This window comes from Manis pentadactyla, chromosome 11 (genome assembly GCF_030020395.1).
Source record: "Manis pentadactyla isolate mManPen7 chromosome 11, mManPen7.hap1, whole genome shotgun sequence".
In the NCBI taxonomy this organism is placed as follows: domain Eukaryota; kingdom Metazoa; phylum Chordata; class Mammalia; order Pholidota; family Manidae; genus Manis; species Manis pentadactyla.
In genome coordinates this window covers 30,395,187-30,416,586 of record NC_080029.1, presented here as the reverse complement: position 1 = coordinate 30,416,586, position 21,400 = coordinate 30,395,187, and the positions used below count along the sequence as shown (strand labels likewise).

General features: G+C 37.2%; 1 protein-coding gene across 13 annotated transcripts in view; it reads left to right on the top strand.

The window, feature by feature from the left end:
• Positions 1 to 21,400, top strand: part of SIPA1L1 (signal induced proliferation associated 1 like 1) — a 413,448-nt gene that overhangs the window by 45,606 nt on the left and 346,442 nt on the right. For 10 of the 13 annotated variants that reach the window (XM_036913312.2, XM_057488343.1, XM_057488349.1 and 7 more), the window contains one exon: positions 3,752 to 3,846. The exons of 2 other annotated variants lie outside the window; for them this stretch is intronic. The gene's annotated coding sequence lies outside the window, so the exon portion shown is untranslated. Of the gene's footprint in view, positions 1 to 3,348; positions 3,480 to 3,751; positions 3,847 to 21,400 lie in introns of all 13 variants that reach the window. One more of the 13 variants, XM_057488341.1, reaches the window with a different exon arrangement.

The following is a 21,400-nucleotide window of genomic DNA, read 5'->3' as shown; positions in this document are numbered from 1 at the left end:
GTAAAAATTACTAGGAAACTTCAGCCTGGCTCATTCTCACTTCCTTGGAGTCTGTGCTCAAAAGCTGCCTTTGCACTGAGTCTTAACCCTGATCCACTTTAATAAGATTACAATTCACTGTCTGTCCATGCATTTCCAAATCCCCTTGTTCTGCTGCACTGGCCTTTTTCTTTTCAGTAGCATATATCCCCTCTAACATTATGTATATGTGTCCCTTACGATTTTTCTGTATGTTTACCGCTTATGCTTATACATTATTTCTATATAGTATGTTTATTGTGTGTCTCCTTCATTAGACTACAGGCTCCATGGAGGCAGACTTGTCAGTTTGTATATTCCTAGCATGAAGGCAGAGGTGCCTACCCGGCAGTAGATACTAAATAAATATATGTTGAATGAATGAATTTGGCAAAAGCAGCTACTCTTTCAGATTGCCAGTAGTAAAATGACAGATCCTCAATCCTAGTGATTATTTTGTTCACGAACTCATTGTGGATGGCAAAAATCATCAGTTGGCATGTAAAGAAAAATTATTATCAGGGTGTGAGTTACATGATTACAGTGTTCTAGAACCTCCTTATTTGGTAATAAGCAAGGAGCTTAAATTCAGATTTAAAAAAAATAACAATTTTCAGATACAGTGGAACTAATTCTTTAGATTTAAAACGAAGAGTACTAAATCGTGAAAATGCACAGATTCTCAAATGCAGACTTAGACCATAGCTGATTTTAAACATAATTGATAAAGATTTTAATTTTCAACATTGTGGCAAATTAAGCCAGGTTTCAGAGAATCCCTAATGAGACATTGGGGGAGGAAGGAGGAAGTAATCAAGGTCTCCATAGAGTTTTGGGAAAATGCTTCAGCAGTCACCCAGATATGTATGAAAGTGTATTTCTAAACCTTTTTTCAAAATGCTGAAACATGAGACAAGGAGATACATTTAAAGCAGATAAAGTCCACAGTGTTCTAAAATTTCAGTTAGCTAAGCTGGTGGTTCAATCTCCTAGTAAGTTCTAGGGCATTAGAAATATGTCTAGGCAAAGAGATATTTGACTTTTAGAATTCAAGGGGAATAAAGGTGATACTTAAAGTTTTAGGAAGATTCTAAGAAACCTAGAAAATACCTTAGAAGGCAAACATTCTGACTTTTTATATAAGCTTAAGCTCAGAACTTAAATGACTTGCCCAACGTCACATAACTAATATATGTAAGAATTGGTACTAATTTTTGTCACAAAATTTCATCCTTAATAGGAGAGGAGTGTACAAGCCTCTCTTTGGAGGTAACCCAGACGGCAGTTAGGAATTTGTTTAGAGACTGATGTTTTATCTAAAAAGTTTTTAAAAATACATGCAGATATTCCATCCTATGCAAATAATTTGTGTGTTTTTTTTAGTTTGCAAAAATGTGCTTATTTGGGGAATTGTAATTTAAAATTAGAGGAAATGAACAGAATGAAAGATCACTTTAGGTTATTGTCTTAGAAGTGTTAAAAAATCAGAGTTTTAAAGAAAAGTGCAATGGTGAAATAAATCTTATAGTGATAATACCTTATTTAGAAAGTATTTTCAACCTCAACTTGAAAAAGGATCGTGTCGGTCCAGGGAAAGGAAATCCCAGGGCAAAATACCTCTAAAAACCAAAATCAGCCAAAGGGAGAAATAAAGTGGAAAAACCCATTTATTTCTCACAAACTGCAGTCCCAGTCTGTCTTCTCTTCTCCAGCAGCAACCACCGGCCCTCCCCCTCACCTCTGAGGTACAGATAAGCCCTCTGTTGCCCAGGTAATCACCCAATGATATGGAGATGAACTTCTCCACTCCTGAGGAAAGGTGCAAATGCACTAAAGCCATACTTCTTTACACCTCTGAACGCCTGTTGATAGGCAGATGTACCAAAGCCAGGCGAGATATTCTGGAAATATTACAATTTTACCCACAGATCACCATTTTTGTCATTCAACATTCATTTTAAGTGAAGTTAGATGTCATATTTTGTATCTTAATGCTAGAGGTACTGGTTTGCAAGCAATCAGTGTTGAAAAAAGGAGAGAGGAATGATTTGTATATATAATTTGTACATACTATTTTCCTGACCATAAAATTAGACTGTACTTGTTGGAAGAAAGACAGCCAACCCCCGGCGCTCTGTCCACCCTGGTCAGGGAATGCTCTAAAGGCCTTTACTTCTTAGCATTCTGTGTTATTTTTTTTGAAAAACACAGTTAAATGAGATTTATGATGTAAGTGAGTTGTAGCTTTATTTTAATATGATCTAAAATATCATTTCCACAATTGATTAGAGAGCAAGAGTGTGATAGGAAGAACACTGAGCTGGCAGTCAGGAGATTGATTTAATCTTACCTATAAAACAAAGGGTTTACAGTGGTAATGAGGTATTGGAGTTTCTTCCAGCTTTAAGAGCTATTGATCTGCATTTGCTTATTATCTTAGTGCCTCTGTACACATATTTACTAAAATTGAAATATACAAACAGGGTCCGTATTCAAGTTTCATTGTCTCCACACAAAACATTTCCCTTGAGATGAATATTTTGGGAACCAGTCTTCCTTGCTTTAGTCTGGCCAGTGAGTTCTGCTGTGTGACTATCAGAGGAGACATTATGCAAGAACTTGCTGAGCAGTCATTGGTGGCTCATGAAAGGTCCTTCTTACCTAACAGGTGAGCTATGAGCCTCAGCATTTTTGAGACAACATCCTAAGACATGAGGAATTTTCAGATTGGGCCCGGAATCATTAGTAATTGGACAGTTGCTATCCCTGAGCATTGTGCCACTTGGAATCCTTTTATTATTGTTGGAAATTTTCATATGAATTTTTATTGGCTTGTATTTGCAGATTTTTCCATTGATTGTAGGTGTAAATGTAAGGTGGCCTTTAGCAGAAGTGTGCACACAATTGTTTTACCATGCCAGTGTCATGTACCCATGGTCTTTCTCTCCTTGAAGGTGTATTGTTATAAGTGCTTTGAGTTAACCTTGTACCATCCTGGCTAGTTTACTGGCTATAGGTGGATGTGTGAAATACCCTACAGAATTACTGGATTCATGTCCCAATCTGGCAGAATCATGTGTTTTGAAGTTCAAGTATGGTTTCTGTTGGCAGGCATGTCTTGGCAAATGGTGAGTTACCTGTGGGTGGGAAAGTGTGGCCATGGTTAAGATCACTGGGCTGGAAGCCCTCGTTCCACAGATATGCAGCTGTTGTAGCTTAGTGCCGAAGAGAGATTAGTTTGTCATTTTTTAGAAATAACAGCTTCAAAATCAGAGAAAGCTTTAAAGTGTCTGGATTATTTTGTGATTTAGCTCTCATTATTTTTCACAGCTTGTGGATTTGCAGTTTTGAAGAAGTTTGCAGTTTGTTCAAATAGCGGCTAGATAAAAAAAGCCAAGGGTCTCCATGAAAGACTCACTTCGAGACTGAAGAAAGCCTTTATTCCTCTTTCATTTCACAAGGTATCACAGTATTAGAGCAGATGGAAGGCTAGAGCTTGAGATTAAGTTGGGTGAAAACTTCACCAGCCAATTGGCTGACTTTTAATGGTGAGATAGAGAGAACCACCCACGTTTTCCTTTTTGGATTTGAGTCACAGAAAACAAGTTTCCTGCAGAAACAAACCATTTGGCTTTAACAAGTGTACGGAAATTTCATCTTTGAACAAACTGATGTTTTTATTCTTCATTGTCTTGTGTTTCAAATTAATTATTTCCCCCTTTTCAATCCATAGGTTCAGTTTCAAATTTGAATCTCCTGTAGGAATGACTGTATCCTAATTTCCAAGATACTTGTATGAGAGGCAGATCAAAGGGATCATACTTTTAGGTAAGGAATCTACTTTTACTTTATCTTAATAAAGCAGCTACTTTGGCAGAAGTCTAGAGATTCCCCCCCTCTCAATACCTTTTCATATGACTAGAAGTATAGGTGAACTTTTTAAAAGGTGTCAAGTTGAATGCTCCAGACAGGTTTCCACCCATTTTTTATTACCTAAGAAGTGTCAGTGCAGTTGGCTTCTTACTGGATAAGCAATATGTGATGGCAGTTAAAGCACACATTCCTTCATTTAAAATGGCTTATGAAACTATTTAAGTTATCTCTTAGGGGAAAGAAATTGTCCTTCGAATACTACTTCCCTTTTGTGATTAATTGATCAGTCTGTCATCAATTTTCTATTTATTTAAAGCTTAAAGACATAGATGATTTTAAGATTAATTTCTCTACCTCTGTGGCATCCCAAAATATAATAGTGCTGGGCATGAGAAGATTATAGTAAAAGATATTATAGTACTCAAAATAATTTGGAATTTACAGGGCTAGTATTTAGAAATGAACTTTCTACGAGGAAGGGGAACTGTGCAGACTTAAAACAAAACCCCAAACAAACAATCCCCCTACCCACAATCCAAAAAAAAAGCACAACAACCCACACTGTATAGAAAAAAACTGTACTGAGCTGAAATTGTCGTAGTGTTTCTAGATACAAATGAAAATGTGTTTCAGACATACTGTATTGGCTTTTTAATCAAAATCTAATTTCCCTAATTTATTTTGAGATCCTGAGTCACTTCTAAATTAGTTTTTGTACCTCTTTGGGATGGTTACTTCTCAAGTGTAAAATACGTAAAACTCAATTTTAAATTATTGGCATTTTTTGAAGAGGGACAATGGCAACTGAGTGAATAATCCAGAAATCACTTATGAGTAATTCATTGTAGGATGGCGCTTGTAGCAGATTTAGTTTCCTAACTATACTACCAGTTAATAGAAACTAGTTTACAAAACATTAATATATCAACAAAGAGACAGCTCAGTAGAGAAAAAACTGTTTTGGGATTTATAACAAGCTTCAGCTAATATGTGGATGTAATTTCTTGCATTGATTCCTGCAATCAGCCTTAATCAGACCCTCTTTACTAATTTTCCTACGCCACTCTTTGTGAAGTTCTATGCTGTTAACTCTGCTTAGGACACTTCAGGGCCTCCCCATTACCGATAGCAGTGGTTCTCAAACTTTTAGGTCTCAGAAATCTTTTATACTGTCAAAAATTATTTAAGTCCCAAGAGAGCTTTTATTTATGTTCATTATATCTGTCAGTTATTTACTATAATAAAAATGGAGACAAACATAAAATGTAAGAATGTACAAGCTTGCTTTCCCTTTGCTGCAGAGTGATGACTTCATCACAGATGTGAATCTTCTGGCAAGTCCTGTACACTAGTGAGGAAAGGAGAGTGACAGGCAGAGCTCAGTGTTAGATTTTTGAAGGTATAACTTCTGTACAGTGAAATACACCCTTTCTGGTGTACAGTTCTTCTCAGGGTTTGACAAATGCATATGGTTGTGTAACCACAGCGAAGATATGGAACATTTCCATCACCCCAAATGTTCCCTTACCCTCAGCCTCAGCACCTCTGTCCTATTTTCTGTCCCTGTATTTTGCTTTTTCCCAAATGCCATGTAAATGGAGTTTACAGTCTGTAGCCTTTTGAGTCTAGCTTCTTTCCTTGAGCATAACACCCTTGAGATTCATCAATGTTGTGTGTATCACTAACTCGTTCCTTTATTTATTGCTGAGTTTTATTCCAATGTGTGCATATATAACAGTTTGTCTGTGTTTACCAGTTGGAGGACATTTGAGTTTTTACTAGTTTTTGGTGGTGATGTGTTTTAGTATTATTATTACTACTAAAACAGTTTCAAGCTCACAGACCCCCTGAAAAGGTCTTCAGGACCCCCAGGGGATCTGCCTCTGAGGACCTCTGTTCATTCTGAGCTGCTTGCTGGGTGTGTTGTGCCCTCTGCTCAGAATGTGAAGGTCTAGCTCAAGAGTCTCCTCACAGGCCTTTCTAAGCCCTCTTCCCACCAGTACCCCTGAATGCCTTCCGCCCCGAGGCCAGTCTGGTCACCACTGCCTTAGTGCCGCTGCTCTGTCTTTCCCCATAGCTGGGCAGTTACTTGAGGATGTCAGCTTCCCAGTTTCTTGAGGGCAGTACCTTCTCTCTCCATTTCAAGCACATGCCTGGCACACAGAAGATGTGGTACATGTTTGAGTGAATAAATAATAACTTTTTAATATTTCTAGGGCTTCTTGTTGTTCATAGAAGCCTTTCCAATGTAGCTCCTCTCATTTCAGCTCTGTGAAATATATAGCACAAGTGATATTTAATATATTTTTATTTTAATCAGATAAGGATATATGTAATCTTAACCAAACTTCACCTTAAAATAACCTGGGAGAGCTTTTAATAAATGTATTCTTGCCCCAGACCAATTAAGTCCTAATCAACCTGTAATTCATATTTAAAAATATATATACCTGTTGAATGCAGTGTGCAGCCACAGGGAATCATTGTGTAGAGTCTGATTTACCATGAAGTCTTAGTGATGATATAGAACCCCCCCAGGTCTTTTTACTCGTATTCCAAAAATCTTTTCTTCCCTGCTTTGAACTTTCTTGTGAATAGAAGCACTATAGATGTGTGACAGCATTTTCAGTTTGTGGAGGCACTGTAGCTTGAAGATCAGAACACTGAGTTTAGTCAGTGGATCATGTTTTGTTTTTGACTCTGCATTTATTAACCATGGGTTAATAAGTACTTTAGTGTATGTTCACTTTTAAAGTAAGGATACTACCTTAAATTCTAAAAACTCATTCAAATTAGATAATGTGTTAAAGGATTTATTTAAAGAATTGCAAAATTCCTTTTGTAAATGATAAAGTGCTTTCTAAAACTTATTTTTACTTGATTTTAGCCTAATGTATTTATTGGCTAACTTTCCCCGGGTTCATAAATTATACAAGTAAAATATAAATACTGTCTCACTGAAATAGTCATAACAGAATTATGCAGAGTAAAACTAAGAGGTCACTATAGGTTGCATATTTTCAGTCCTTTGTGTATGAATTTAAGTGCATAAATATGTGTGCCAGTAACACAAGTTGTTTTTTTTGGGTTGTCTTAACGCAGATAGAGTTTTATATATATATATGAAACTTGACAACATGTCTTAGATAATTCCATATTAGGATATATAAATCCCTCTCTTTTTATAGCTGCATCATTTTTTCATATATTTTCATATTGATGGGCATTTAGCTTGCTTCTAATTTTTCATGTTTATATAAAATGCTAATGAGCATTCTTAGTTCTTACTAAACCACTAGAAAATTATTATTAAAAGATTTATTCAATTTTCAAGTTTTGGGAAATGAAGTAGTAAATGTCTTGTGTATGGAATCTTAAGAAGTTTTCTACTCAAGTCAGAATAGAGCTCAGACTTAAAAAATTGTGGCAAAATATACTTGACCTTGGAGAACTTCTTCATATGTTCTTTATAAATTTTGTTTTATGTTTGTGGTTTTCTCATTTCACTCTTTGGACAGACTTCAAAGACGAGTGTATATAATCCTTAAGTTTAACTTTAGTGTGATTGCTGCCTACTCTCCCTTCAATAATAACAGCAACACAACAATAAGGCCCAGTACTTTTTTTTTTTAACTGAAGTATAGTTGATACATAATATATTCCTTTCACGTGTACAACATAGTAATTCAACAATTATATATATTGCAAAGTGTTCACCATGATAAATGTAGTTACCAACTGTTACTATACAAAGATACTACAATATTATTGACTATATTCCCTGTGCTATACTTTTCATTCCTGTGACTTATTTATTTTATAATTGGAAATGTATACTTCTTTAGTCCCTCCACCAATTTTGCCATCCCCTCTACCCTCTCCTTTGTAGTAACCACCTGTTTGTTCTCTGTGTTTATGAGTTTATTTGTCTTCTTTGTTCATTTTATTTTTTAGATTCCACATTATCAGTGAAATCATATGGTATTTGTCTTTGTCTTACTGTTTTCACTTAGCATAATACACTCTAGGTCCTTTCATCTTGTTACAAGTGGCAAGATTTCATTCTTTTTAATAGCTGAATAATATTCCATTATATATATGTACCACATCTTCTTTATCAGTTTATTGTTGGACACTTAGGTTGCTTTCATATCTGGGCTATTGTAAATAATGCTTCAATAAATATAGGGTGTATATATCTTTTTGAATTAGTGATTTAATTTTCTCTGGCCAAATTCCCACAAGTGGAATTACTGGTTCATATGGCATTTCTATTTTTAATTTTTTGAGGAATCTTTTTCCATAGAGGCTTCACCAATTTACATTCCCACTAACAGTGCATGGAGTTCCCTTTTCTTACCATCCTTACTAACACTTGTTATTTCTTGTCTTTTTATATGAGCCATTCTGACTGGTGTGAAGAGATACCTCATTGTGGTTTTGATTTGCATTTCCCACCATGATTGATGGTTAATGATGTGGAGCATCTTTTTATGTCTGTTGCCCATCCGTATGTTTGGCAAGTACCTATTTCTTCTGGACACTGTTCAGAGCTTATTACATACAGGGTCTCATTTCTTCCTCTCAGTAACTTGGCACAATTGGTGGTATTCTAAGCATTTAGAAATGGAGGATCGGAGAAGTCACATCATCTGTCCAAGGTTAGTTATTGATCTAGGATTCACAGAGACTGCTTTCAACTATGATGTCAGGATTTTGCTGACTCAAGAGATGTCGCTTTGTATCTATGATATCATAGCCTACTCTCTAAATTACTTATATTTGTATATTTTTATTTTTAATACCAGTAACAATTTAACATGTAGAAATAGTCCATGCTCTCGGTATCCTTTTTATATGACGTATAAATAAAAGCACTACATTAATATGACAAGCAAATGCCTATTGAATTTAATAATAAGAATAGTATTTTGGAGGGAAAAAGTCCACTAAATGAGGAGTTTGATCTTGAATTCTCTTTTATTAACTATAATAGGATGACCATGATAAAATACTGCTGTTCCCTCACTGATAAGAAGGTATTGGACTAAAAAGTTCACTTTCTCCTTAACCAGCCATCAACTCTGAGTAATATTAGGGTGAATAAGAAATAATTGTGAGGAAAAAAAAAAAAGGAAATAATTGTGAGAATGTTTGGCAGTAGTAATCTAGATAGATGAATTGTGAAATGGAAGCCTGGTACTGCTTCCCCCTTCACCTTAGTAATAAGGAGAACACTTCTGGAAGGATTTGTTTGTTCATGACAAAGAAAGATTAAAATAATCTGTATCCATTGATGACAGTACCACAAGGTAGCCTCAAAGTTTTTAAACACACTGAAATGTATGTTCTTATAATTTTATTACAGGCATAATTGTTTTAAGGAGACATGGGTGGCTGTTTCATTATAAATGAAATTTAAGCAAACATACGGTTTCACATATATTCTTGTGTACTCTTGTGTCACATTCCACTTGAAGGATAAAATGAAACTGAGGTCTAAGTGCCCTCGTCCAGGTCCCACGTGATGGTGTCAGCTTCTTAACCTTTGTGTGGTCTTCTTGGTGTATCTCTCTTTTAAGTGTGAAATGTGAGGGATGAATGGTTGAAACAGTATTTTATTGGGCTCTCAGTCTTCCACACTGAACTCTGTATTTTAAGGAAGTGAGAAAATGTATGATAAACCATAATTCAGACATAATCATACTGTCTCATTCCTGGTTTTACATTTGTAAGCCTTTTTAAAAGAAAATATTTTTGGCAGTAGTATTTGGTGATTGGCTAAGAGAATGTGCTCAACTTTCTGTCTGGACTTGTACCCTAAGAATTAGTTTGGCACCACAAAGTGGGTTTAGATCACAGGAAGCAGTTGGGGGTAGTGACATTTAGTTGCTATTGATAAACAGTAAATTCAGTCAATAATCTAGTACAGTCTACTCTAAACAACATATTTGAAAATGTTCTTAGATTCATCTTTTCCCCTTATTTCTATATATATTAATTTGCTTGGACAGATAACCAATATTGTATTTTATAGCTGCCTATTTGGGCTGCTTTCTGAGGTGACACATTCCACCCTTAAGAGGAATTCATTTCTTTTTCCAAAATTTGGACTTTGTAATTTTTATGCATGTTCTATACTTAGATTTTCCACTTTTAAAATTTAAATGCTTGTGTATATTCTGTTGTAGTGACTAAGGGGCATTATATAAGAATTTTCCCCCACCCTCACCCCCCTTTAATATGTGAAGATCACATTCCTTGGCCTGGTATTTGTTTTGCATCTGTATTTTAGAGTAATCCTAACAAGTTCATGCAAGCAGTGGTTGAACTGAGGTTAAGTGGTATTATGGTTGTTTGGCAGGATATGGCCATAAACACTTCTCTTTAAACACAGAATTGCCTGGGGTGGCTGTGATGTTCAATTGCATAATCACAGATTACACTTTACAAATGCAGGAATGAGTACCTGGGCTGCGTACATTTTCAGTGAGAAATTGCCCCACAGATTGGAGGCTACTGTAGAAAAAATCCATCTGTAGATTTCTCTTGAATGTTTTTTTAGATAATTATTTTAATATTATTCATTAAACTAGAATGTTTTTGATTGGATGGAACTATGAATAGTGTTCCAGGATTTCCAAAAGCTTTCCACCTAACATCTAAAGGAATGAGTTAAAATGTTACAAGTGTGCATATATTTTTCAAAATTTTATTATATTTTGATATAGAATCTCTCTTCTTCTATCCCATCCTGGTATTTTTATGACGTGAAGGCTGTTTTGCATAAGGTACCCTTAGAGGTAATTTGCCCTCTAGAGATGAGATGGAGTGTTGTTTAGAGTCATTCTGTTTGAGATGCCTGGTTTTGTGTCCTTTGAGGGCATCTCTGCTGTGAATGTGAGGAACTGGTCTTTGGAGCTTTTAGGTAATACTGGCAGAGAAAAACTCCATTGTTACTCTGGGCAGTTGAAGAACTGAAATAAAGAGCCAATTCAGGGTAAGGTGGTTAAAAAGACCTTTTAGACATTATTTGTTTTTTGAGGCTGACATGAATATTTTTGAAAAAAGTTTTTTACTTCCTTAATTACCACTGGTATCAATAACTTAGTGCAAACACATTATGTATATTTCTCATATATTTTATTCAAACTGATTTTGTATGTAAACTTGTTTAGAGGAACCAAATTCCGTTAAATATTTCCTTTACAGAGAGGCCCCAAAGTTGGACACTATAGATTTTTATTTTTTGTAATATTCTGTAATTTTCTGTAATATTCTGTAATTCTCATTTTTTATAGTATCTTTGTCAGGTTTTAGTATTAGCATTATGCTAACCTTACAAGTTTGGCAGTGATCCCTCCTCCTCTGTTTCCTGAAAAAGTGAAATTTCCTTCTTGAATGTTTAAATGGAATTCAGCAGTGAAATCATCTGGAGTTGGAGGTTTTTTTTTTTGGCGTATTTTTGAAAATAGATTCAATTTCTTTAAAAGATACAGAGTTAACTAGATTTGCTGTTCCTCCATTGTGTCAATTTTGATAGATTCTATTTTTCAAGAAACTCATCTTTTTTATGTAAGTTGTTAACTGTGTTGCCATGAAGTTAAACATTGTATTTGCTTATCTCTTAAATGTCTATTAGATCTCTGGTGATAGATAAATGGTTTTTTCATTTCTGATACTGGTAATTTGTGTTTTGTTTCCTTTTTTCTTGATTGATCTGAGTAGAAGTTTATCAGTTTTGATGATAATTTTAAAGACTCAGCTTTTGGTTTTGTTAATTTTCTCTATTTTCTGTGTTTTCTACTTCAGTGACTTTTGTTCCTTATTTCCTTCCTTTTATTTTGGGCTTAATTTGCTCTTCTTTTTATCATTTCTTAAGTTAGAACCTTAGGTCATGGTGGTAGATCTTTCCTATTTTCTTACATTAAGCATTTTAATAAAAGTTTCACTTTATACCATTTTAGCTGCATCCCACAAACTTTAATATTTTTGTTGCCATTCATTTCAAAATATTTCCTAATATCTATTTTGATTTCATCTTTCACCAATGAACTCTTTAGATGTGTTGTTCAATTTCAATATATTTGGAAATTTCTTAGATATCTTATTGTCGATTTCTAATTTATTCTCTTGTGCCCAGAGAATATACTTTGTGTGATTCAATCCTTTCATTTATTGAGACTGACTTTATAGTATACCATATGGTCTATCTTGGTAATGTGCCATGGGTTTTTTTTTTTTACAGGAATGTATTCTTCCATTGTTGGGTCTTCTATGGATGTCAGTTAGGTCAAGGTAGTTGATAGTGTTTAGATCTTCTATGACTTTACTGATTTTTTCTTTTTTTTTTTTTTGTCTAATTATCAGTTCCTGAGATGGAGTGTGAAAATATCCTACTATATTCATGTCACTGTCTTCTTAATTCTATTTTGCTTCATGTGTTTTGAGGTGCATATACCTTCATAAGTGCTATGTCTTCATGATACATTGTTCCTTTTATAATTATGTTCTTTCTCTCTAACTCTTTGTCTTAAAAGTTGATTAGAAGCTGTGTATGCTTGGAGGGTCTGGTGTTCTCTGGGTGATTAGCTTGGGCCCTGCCATTTCATTGGAAGTCCCTAGACGCCAGTTTCTGTTGATCTTTCCTTTCAGATTGCTCAGTTTCTCCAGAAAACAGTGAGACAGGGACCATAGATGTAGTCAGAGTAGGGTGAGGGCCTCTGGAGGGGGCAGGGCGGGATATTTGCAGTCAGAGCAATGTAACTACATGCAAGGAAACCCCCCCTGCTAAAACTATGTTAAACATTGAGCTCTAGAATCATTCTTCAGTGAAATCAGTTAATGTTCCCCAGATAAAGAAGAGTAGCACACGTTTTATTATGCTGAACATTTGTAGCCATGTGGAAGATTCACTTCAGCATACTAAAAGGCCCAGGCCTATGTGCTGTCTTTCCTCCTTCAGACTTGACTAGGTGATTCTGCAAACTGAGCAACTAACTTAGCATGCAGACCCAGCTGTAAACAGCATAGTAAAGGGCAGGAAGAATTTCATCTTGAAGATAAGATTGCATTTTAACACCCAGGAAGTTCAAGAGGCAGGATTCTTTAGCAAGTAGACAATACCTCAGCCCACCTTGGGGGCTGGACAGGCAGCCTTTTGATATGCTCCCAGACCAAGGCGCCGGTGTCCCAGAGAGAAATCAAGGCAGGAAATTCCTTATGTTAAGTTAATTTTTAATATTCAGGGCCCACTTAAGAAGTCCACACACTTAAACTCTTTTTCACATTCTCGAAAAATTCTCAACTGCCTATAAAACCCCTAGACAACGCACCACCACGGACTCTCTTGTCCCCTCCTGGTGTGAGCCGGGAGCTCTGTCCTTTCACTGTATCTCTAAATAGAAGCCTGTACCTTGCTCTCCTACCTTGACTGTTGGTGAAGCTCATTCTTCGGCTCCGCAGACAAGAACCCCGAAACCCGGCATCAACAGTCTTACAGTCTGTAGTCTGAAGGCAGCTACTGTTAACTTGATGCTTTTTGTTTTCAGTATACAAAGTCATTCCTACGTTCAGTTACACGTGGCCAAATCCTCTCATTTGTTGCATATAGAATAAACCCCATGCTTAGTAAGTCGCTCCGTGGTTGGGTTAGGGACCTGGTCCTTTACACATCCTAAAACTAATTCCTTTTGTCTTCAGCCTTATCCCTTATGTAGTACCTCAGTTCCTTAGCCTTTCTGTTATTCTGCATCATGAATAGATTTTGTTTGTTTTTAGTTGAATATTCTTCCTGGTGACTTTTTCACTCTCATCCCTGGCAGTTAGGTTTCAGCGTTATCCAGTTTGCTAAATCAGTTTCTAGTTATACACTGGTTTTCCATCTTTCTGAATTTTGTAGACATCTCTCATATGCTGTTGTCCCCCCACCACCACCTTTTTTTTTTTTTTTTTTTTTTTGTCATTTCTGGAGGGAATGGAAGTAAGCATATACTTGATTATATACTTCTGTCCTATAGGGATGTTTTAGTTTATTTACATGAAGCCTTTAAGTGAATATACATTACTGTTAACCTGATCTTTAAGGATGTAAAGCACTAATTCAGTTCCATCTTTTGCTATACAAGGAAACAAAGTGTGTGTGTGTGTGTGGGGTTTTACATTATGTGTTAGTATTTTGAAAGCTAATGTATTTCTTGTGATAAATTCCATTTACATTAGGAAGTGCTAGTGGTTACTGAAAAGGTATCTTGCCACCACCCTCCTTACCCCAGAACGACTCAGGAGACACAGGCCCACGCAAGAGATTTTATTATCTGAAAGAGAAAATGGCTGCCCCCAGAGAGAGGGAGCAGCAGCTCCTGGGTGAGGAAGCACTTTTTTAAGGAGTAGGGATAGGGTGTGTTCTGTGTTGGTGATTGGATCTTAAGGGGTGGGTGATGTCTGGTTGGTGGTGATTGGATCTTAAGGGGTGGGGGTCTTAGCGCACCAGAATCTGCCTTCAATTACTGTCCTCGTGCTTGGTTTGGTAGACACTGAGCAGTAATTCACACCTTTTCCATCTTAGGGTTTTCATAGTGCTGTCACCTTTTCTTTGGAGGGGGCTAAAAGTTGCATGAAATGTTGCTATAAATGATTATGATTATTTTGTATTTTGAGAATTAATTGTTGCCGTATTCTTTCAAGTGTCTTCTTTTTGAAACTAGCACATTAGGCCTGTTGTATAAACTAGAGATCTCCTTGACCCTGGATTCAGAAGTCACTGGGTTGCCATTTTCATCTGGGTGAGTCATTTAAATACACTGCCAGTTTCTTCACCTGTACATGGGAAATAAAAACTTCACAGGGCTGGTAAAGATACCTTATGTGTAAGATAAAAGACAGGAATGTCTTTATAAAAATTGTAAAGTAGGACATCTGTGTAAGGCAGTGTATTGAGTAATGTGTTCTTGGACAGACAGGAATTAAACTACTGTGTTTATGTTCTTTGGTAATTGAATGGTTCTTGCAAATAACTTGCAGGAGAATATTCTTTATGTTGTAAGACTTATCCTGTGCTTTGCAAAATGGTGCTCATTTTGTAATACTTTTATAGCCCAGGTCCAGTTCAGTATGAAGGTTGACAACTTGCTACATGCTTTATTGTTGTGATTTAAAAGATGCTCAGTAACTTATAGGCCTCTAAATTGCTTCATGCTCAACTTGGTATTTTGGGATACTTTCTAAAGATTCAGTCCAAGGACTGTTTAAGAGCTGGTATTATCACTGATGAAGTTATATATTGAGATGTCATCTACCTCTGTCTTGCCAGCTCAGTGCAGTTTATCTGGACAGTGGGATTTTAAGGAAATAGGATATAGATCTGTTTAGTTTTTTGGTAGGGAGGGTAGAACAAATCTAAAATCTAGAGCAGTATCAGGGATGGTAGGCCTTGATAGAGACCCGTAGTCATTAGACTTGGGAAACAAGGAGGTGATCTCGAATAGTGTAGGGATAGTGGGGTATTTCACAGTTCTTTTAGATCCAGTTTTGTTTGATCTCTTAATCTTCGTAATACTTCTATGGTTATGGCCTTCTGGCATTTGAAGACCAAAGATCAAACTGCTAGTGGCTTAGCAACACCTACATGCTGCTCACATAGGCCTCTTAAAGTATGTTTCAGATGTGAGGAAGATGTATGTTTTCCCACTTTTAGTTGAGAGAACTGGAAAAAAAGAGAATATACGAATTGACTATTCCTACCACAGCACAACTGGCATTTGGACAGAGTGTAAACATTTATTGATGTGTCACTTAGTGTTTGGAATCTTCCCCTCTCCCCACACTCTGCTCTTGTTTTGTGTATCTGGAAACAGTTTACACAGTAAATGGTAGATTTACTGTGGGATTTTGTCAATTTTGGAATAATCATGATTAATACAATAAAAATATTAAAAAAAAGAAAAAATAGTCATGTAACTATAAACCGGTATATTTGTTGACATAAGGTGTAAACAGCTTCAGTGCTTGAAAAATCACGTGGATATTGGTTTTAGAAGCTGTTCTTGTGCATCGTCTTCGCTTCTGATCTCTCTCATCCTAGAAATAGTCAAAAACATTACTATTGAACAGTCATAATTTGGTGCTTTGTTGGCACCTGTATTGTGATGCTTTTATAGAGTTTTTGATATACTGTCTTTGAATTGCTTGAATGTACTGGAATGTCAGAATGTTTTTATTGTAAGAGGAAGCCAGTCCTCATTAACATTTTTCTCTGCTAATTAAAGCTTAGTATTTTAATAAATAAATACTTAGTACTTTAATAAAGTTATACTTAGCAGTTATTATGTTGTGAGTTGGTCAGTGTTGGAGAGGGGGACAGTGGTGGGTCCGATCTTCCAGTGAACTTTGACCAGGGGCTGGACACCAGAGGTAAGAGTTCTGTGTAGTTTGGTATTAACACTGTTATTCTGTAAGCCAAGTGTTCTGAGTGGTTCTAGGCTGGACTTGCTTTGTGTAGGTGGTAGAAAACAGTAAAGAATAGGTTTTAGAGTCTGGATAAACAATGAAAGCGACATTGCTATGGAAACTTTGTCCCACCCTTTGCAAATATGTAATAGAAAAGCAACAATAGCCTAAACAAATTTACATTAGAATATGTTCAGAGGATGAGGAAGCAGGCAAATTGTTTACCCAACAGCAGTCTGCAGGTGACTCAGTTTTGTCTGTTGTCAGTCATTTTAAGAACACACTTATTACTGACTTTTCTTTAGGATTCATGAATGCCACGGCTATGTTCAAATTGCACTGAGTTTCTCTCTGGGCAAGGGTTTTTATTAGGAAATAGTTTATTAGGAATAACTTGGTAGCTGTTACAGCAATTTAAAAAGCTCCAGTGTGTTCTTGACTTAATTAAAGGGGAGACAGGGTATTTTAATTACTTAGCAGCAAACCTTGAGCGCCTGTATGTAAAAAAGACTGTGTCGGTTCTCTGGGGAAGACAGATGGGTAAAGTGTAGTCCCGGCTCTGGAAGAGCTGTAACCTTGTAGGGAAAATGAGACACGGGTGTTCCGCTAACAGAGTGATGAGGGCCCCAAGAGAGCCTCCCAGACTCCTCTGGGAGCTCCGAGGAGGGAACGAGAGGTACTTAGCTTTCCAGTGAGTAGGGAGAGCAGGGTCAGTGGAGCTTCATGTGGGTGGTGGAATTCATGCAGCTTGTTGCTAGGTGGGATTTGGACACGTGAAGAATTCTTTACAGGGAAGCGTGGGCAAGTGTGGGGGATAAGAACTTAGATTTTGCTACAATATCTAGCATGGAAAGGTAAGTAATAATAGTAATAATAATAATACACTAGCCTGTATTGAATGCCTGACTTGTGATAATTATTGTCTAACTCATTTCCTCTTAACAATAGCTTAACCAACCCTATGAGGGAGGTACTGTGTCATCCCATTTTACAGATGAAGAAATTGTGGTACAGACAAGGCTACATGGTTAGTAGAGTTTGACCCCAGGCTGAGTCCAGAGAGCTGTCCTTAATTGCTCTGTTACACTGTGGAAATGAAGTGAAAGTTGACTGGGTCTGTTTACGTAGAGACTCAAATGCCTGCATGAATAATTTAATATATTGGAAAATACTTTTTTTTTTAATGTTTCTGTGTGAGGGTTTTTAACACATTCTCTCATTTCTTTTAATGTGCCATGCTTTATGGCCTTTGAAAGGTCTTTCCCAGTTTTCCTGGCCAGTTTCTGGCCATTTTTCAGTTTCTCGCTCATACATTGTAGTCTTTCCGGTGAGTCTTTTCTCGGCCCTCCGGGAGGAGGCGCCCCCTGGGGCTCACATGGCTCCCTGCCCACACCGTTTGTGCAGCGTTCATTATTAGATGGTAGGATCACATTTTACTTCTTATTTTTTCCTCAGCTAGACTGTAAATTACTTGAGGACTGTGTATCCTTTTTATTCCCTGTGTTGGGTTCATCTTTGTTGCTCAGTGAAGCTCAGATACGTCTCGCTGCTTGAAAAGCAGGTGATATGTTTCAGATGTCACACTGCCTGTTCTCATTGCTCCCCTGAGTCACAGGCATCTGAAATACCGTGAGAAGAGAGAAAGTAACACGTGGTACAATACTTTGGTTGATTGGGTTCCTGTGAGGAGAAAGGGGGTGATTATCCTGGATTTGGGGGCAAGATGATTTCTGGAGGGGCTGGGCTGTGGGCCTGGTCTTCATGGAGGTGTGACGTTTGAGCTGGCAGAGGGGGCAGGGCCTGCCGGCTGGGGGAGCAGCATAGCAAAGGACACAGATGGGACCCAACATGAAGTAACACAGTTTGCCATCTAACTTGAGCCTCTTGGCTCCCTCTTGACACCCAGCAGAGTATTTTACATCATAGAGAGTCTCTTGAAAGCCCCGATTTTCTTTATAGTCTGCCAGAAGGATGTATGGGCCAGCAAAATACTTGCCATTATTGTTGGTTTGAATTTTTTTTTTTTTTTTTTTTGTAGATAATTATTTTTTATTGAAGGGTAGTTGACACACAGTATTACATTAGTTTCAGGTGTACAACACAGTGATTCAACATTTATATACATGGTAATTATAGGTACCAGCTATCACCATACCAAGTTGTTGCAATATTTTGACTATATTCCTTATGCTATACATTGCATCCCGGTTACTTATTTATTTTACAATTGGAAGTGTGCACTTTTTTTTTTTTTGTGAGGGCATCTCTCATATTTGTTGATCAAATGGTTGTTAACAACAATAAAATTCTGTATAGGGGAGTCAATGCTCAATGCACAATCATTAATCCACCCCAAGCCTAATTTTCGTCAGTCTCCAATCTTCTGAAGCATAATGAACAAGTTCTTACATGGAGAACAAATTCTTACATAGTGAATAAGTTACATGGTGAACAGTACAAGGGCAGTCATCACAGAAACTTTTGGTTTTGCTCATGCATTATGAACTATAAACAGTCAGTTCAAATGCTGAAGTGGTAGGTAGATAGAAGATAAAGGTAGAAAACATAGTTTAGTGTTGTTAAGAGAGCAAATGTAGATGATCAGGTGTGTGCCTGTAGACTATGTGTTAATCCAAGCTAGACAAGGGCAATAAAACATCCACATATGCAGAAGATTTCTCTCAGAACGGGGGGGTGAGGTTCTAAGCCTCACCTCTGTTGATCCCCAATTTCTCACCTGATGGCTTCCCTGCGACTGTGCCTGTCTTAGGTTGTTCCTCCCTAGAGGAATCTTACCCGTCTCTGGCTAACCAGTCATCTTCCGGGGCCATACAGGGAAATGTAAAGTTGGTAAGTGAGAGAGAAGCCATATTGTTTGAAGAGGTTAGCTTTTTACTTATTTGCATATTTATGCCCTGTAGCTTCTATGCCCAGCATTTATCTTGAGGTATCTTTACCACTTGGAAGAATTATGATACTCGGTAAATTTGATATGAGACACGAATTCTATTTAGGGGTTGTAATTAGGAAGGAAGAAGAAAAGCTATAGAAGTAGCAGGCGGCAGAAAACATGGGAAGATTGATTATTTCTTTGACATATCTTCTTGTAGAGTAACTTCAGCATATATAGGTTTTAAACTACTAATTAAATTGCGCACACACATTAACATTATGGGAGTATAGTTACATAACCAAAGCATATCTGTAATTAGCAGCCATCTCCAGTGAAACCAAGAAAACCAGTTAGGCACCTTAGGCATTTGTGAAAACTTATCTATGATATGGTGGATGTTGTCCAACTGAACTTGAACGATCTGAGAGAAATCAGACAAATTAAAACAACCCATTCCTGGGGACTGTTCACATCCCATATGTTCTTTTAACAGTAAATAGTCTGTAGTTGTAAGATTTTGGAGCGCTACAATTTGCACTTCTAATTCTTGGTTGAGTTCCAACAGTATAGATCCAGTTAAATTTGTTGTTTTACTGTATGCACAGGCCAGCTTAGATATCTCCTTCTTCATTCCCATGGCAAGTCCAGGAACTGGTGGGATGAGGGCATCTACACCTGTAGCAGTGCGTGGATCTTTGTTGGGGTTTTTTGATGATCATCTTCTGGCATGAGTCTTCCAGAGAGTGCTGATGTTGGAAGTTCTTTTTCATATCGTATCTTAGTTCATTTTCGGGGTAGCCAAATTTGGCTTTGATCCTCTGTATGAACACAAACAGACCCTTTGCCTACACTTTTACATGTCCTTTATACCCTTGTGTAGAACTCATTGGAGGTCACCACACAGGAACTGCCTTTTTTTTTTTTTGTTTCATTAATCTGCACTTACATGACGAATATTTTGTTTACTAGGCTCTCCCCTATACCAGGTCCCCCCTATAAACCCCTTTACAGTCACTGTCCATCAGCATAGCAAAATGTTATAGAATCACTACTTCTCTGTGTTGTACAGCCCTTGTTGGTTTGAATTTAAGGTAAGTTCTGAACACATGGAATATACAATTCAAATAGGATGACTTTTTGATAGGAAAAGTGCTGTTGAAAAACAGGCCCATTTGGTCTATATATTGAACTTCCCCACCGGAAATTCCTTTAAGTCTTAAAACAAGTAGCCTCTCGTTTAACTGGTGTAGTCAGCCTGACTGGGTTTCCTTTGGCTGTGTCCTTAGCCTGGTGGAGACTTTCCAGTTGCTGTCATGGGCCCGTGTTACTGAGTCAGCTGCTTGCTCTTTATCCAGAAGCTCTCTGCTGTGATGTGAGGAGCTAATGGTACCAAGGAGCGGTGGGGCTCACCAGACCCGTGGAGAGGACAGTGATAAAGAGCTCTCACTACAAAGGAGAGGGTGCTAGAATCCAGAGAGAGGCTGTCTTTGTTAATAAACATCTCCCAACCATTGGAAACCTTTAAAATGCTATTGAGGCACAACCCAAAGTACTAAAATGATGCCTTGAAACTACTGATGCCCCAAATTAAAAGCTTTCTCTCTCACATTAAAAGTGGTCATGGTCTCAGGAGTGGTAAACAGGGAAGCGATAGTTTTTCCCAAGATGGTCAAGGTCATTTTGCTCATTGTGATTATTTTGGGAACCATAGGCCCTTCCTTTTTTTTTCCGAATTGAAGCAGCTTTGATATACAATCTTATATTGGTTTCAGATGTACAACACAGTGGTTCAGCAGTTACCCATATTATTAAATCCTCACCCCCCTCTGGTGCGGTTACTATCTGTCAACATAGAAAGATGTTATAGAATCATTATGTTTTCCATGCTGTACTACCGTCCCTGTGACCAACTTATATGATTGAGAATTTTGTGCTCCTTTGTCCCCCTCATCCTCTCCACCCATCCGCTCCAGCCCCTCTCCCAGTGTCTATGAGTCTACTGCTGTTTTCTTCATTCTGTTTTGCTTTGTTTTTATATTCCACAAATAAGTGAAATCATATGGTATTTGTCTTTCTTTGCCTGACTTATTTCACTGAGCATAATACCCTCTAAATCCATCCATGTGTTGCAAATGCCAAGATTTCTTTATGGCTGAATAACATTGTGTA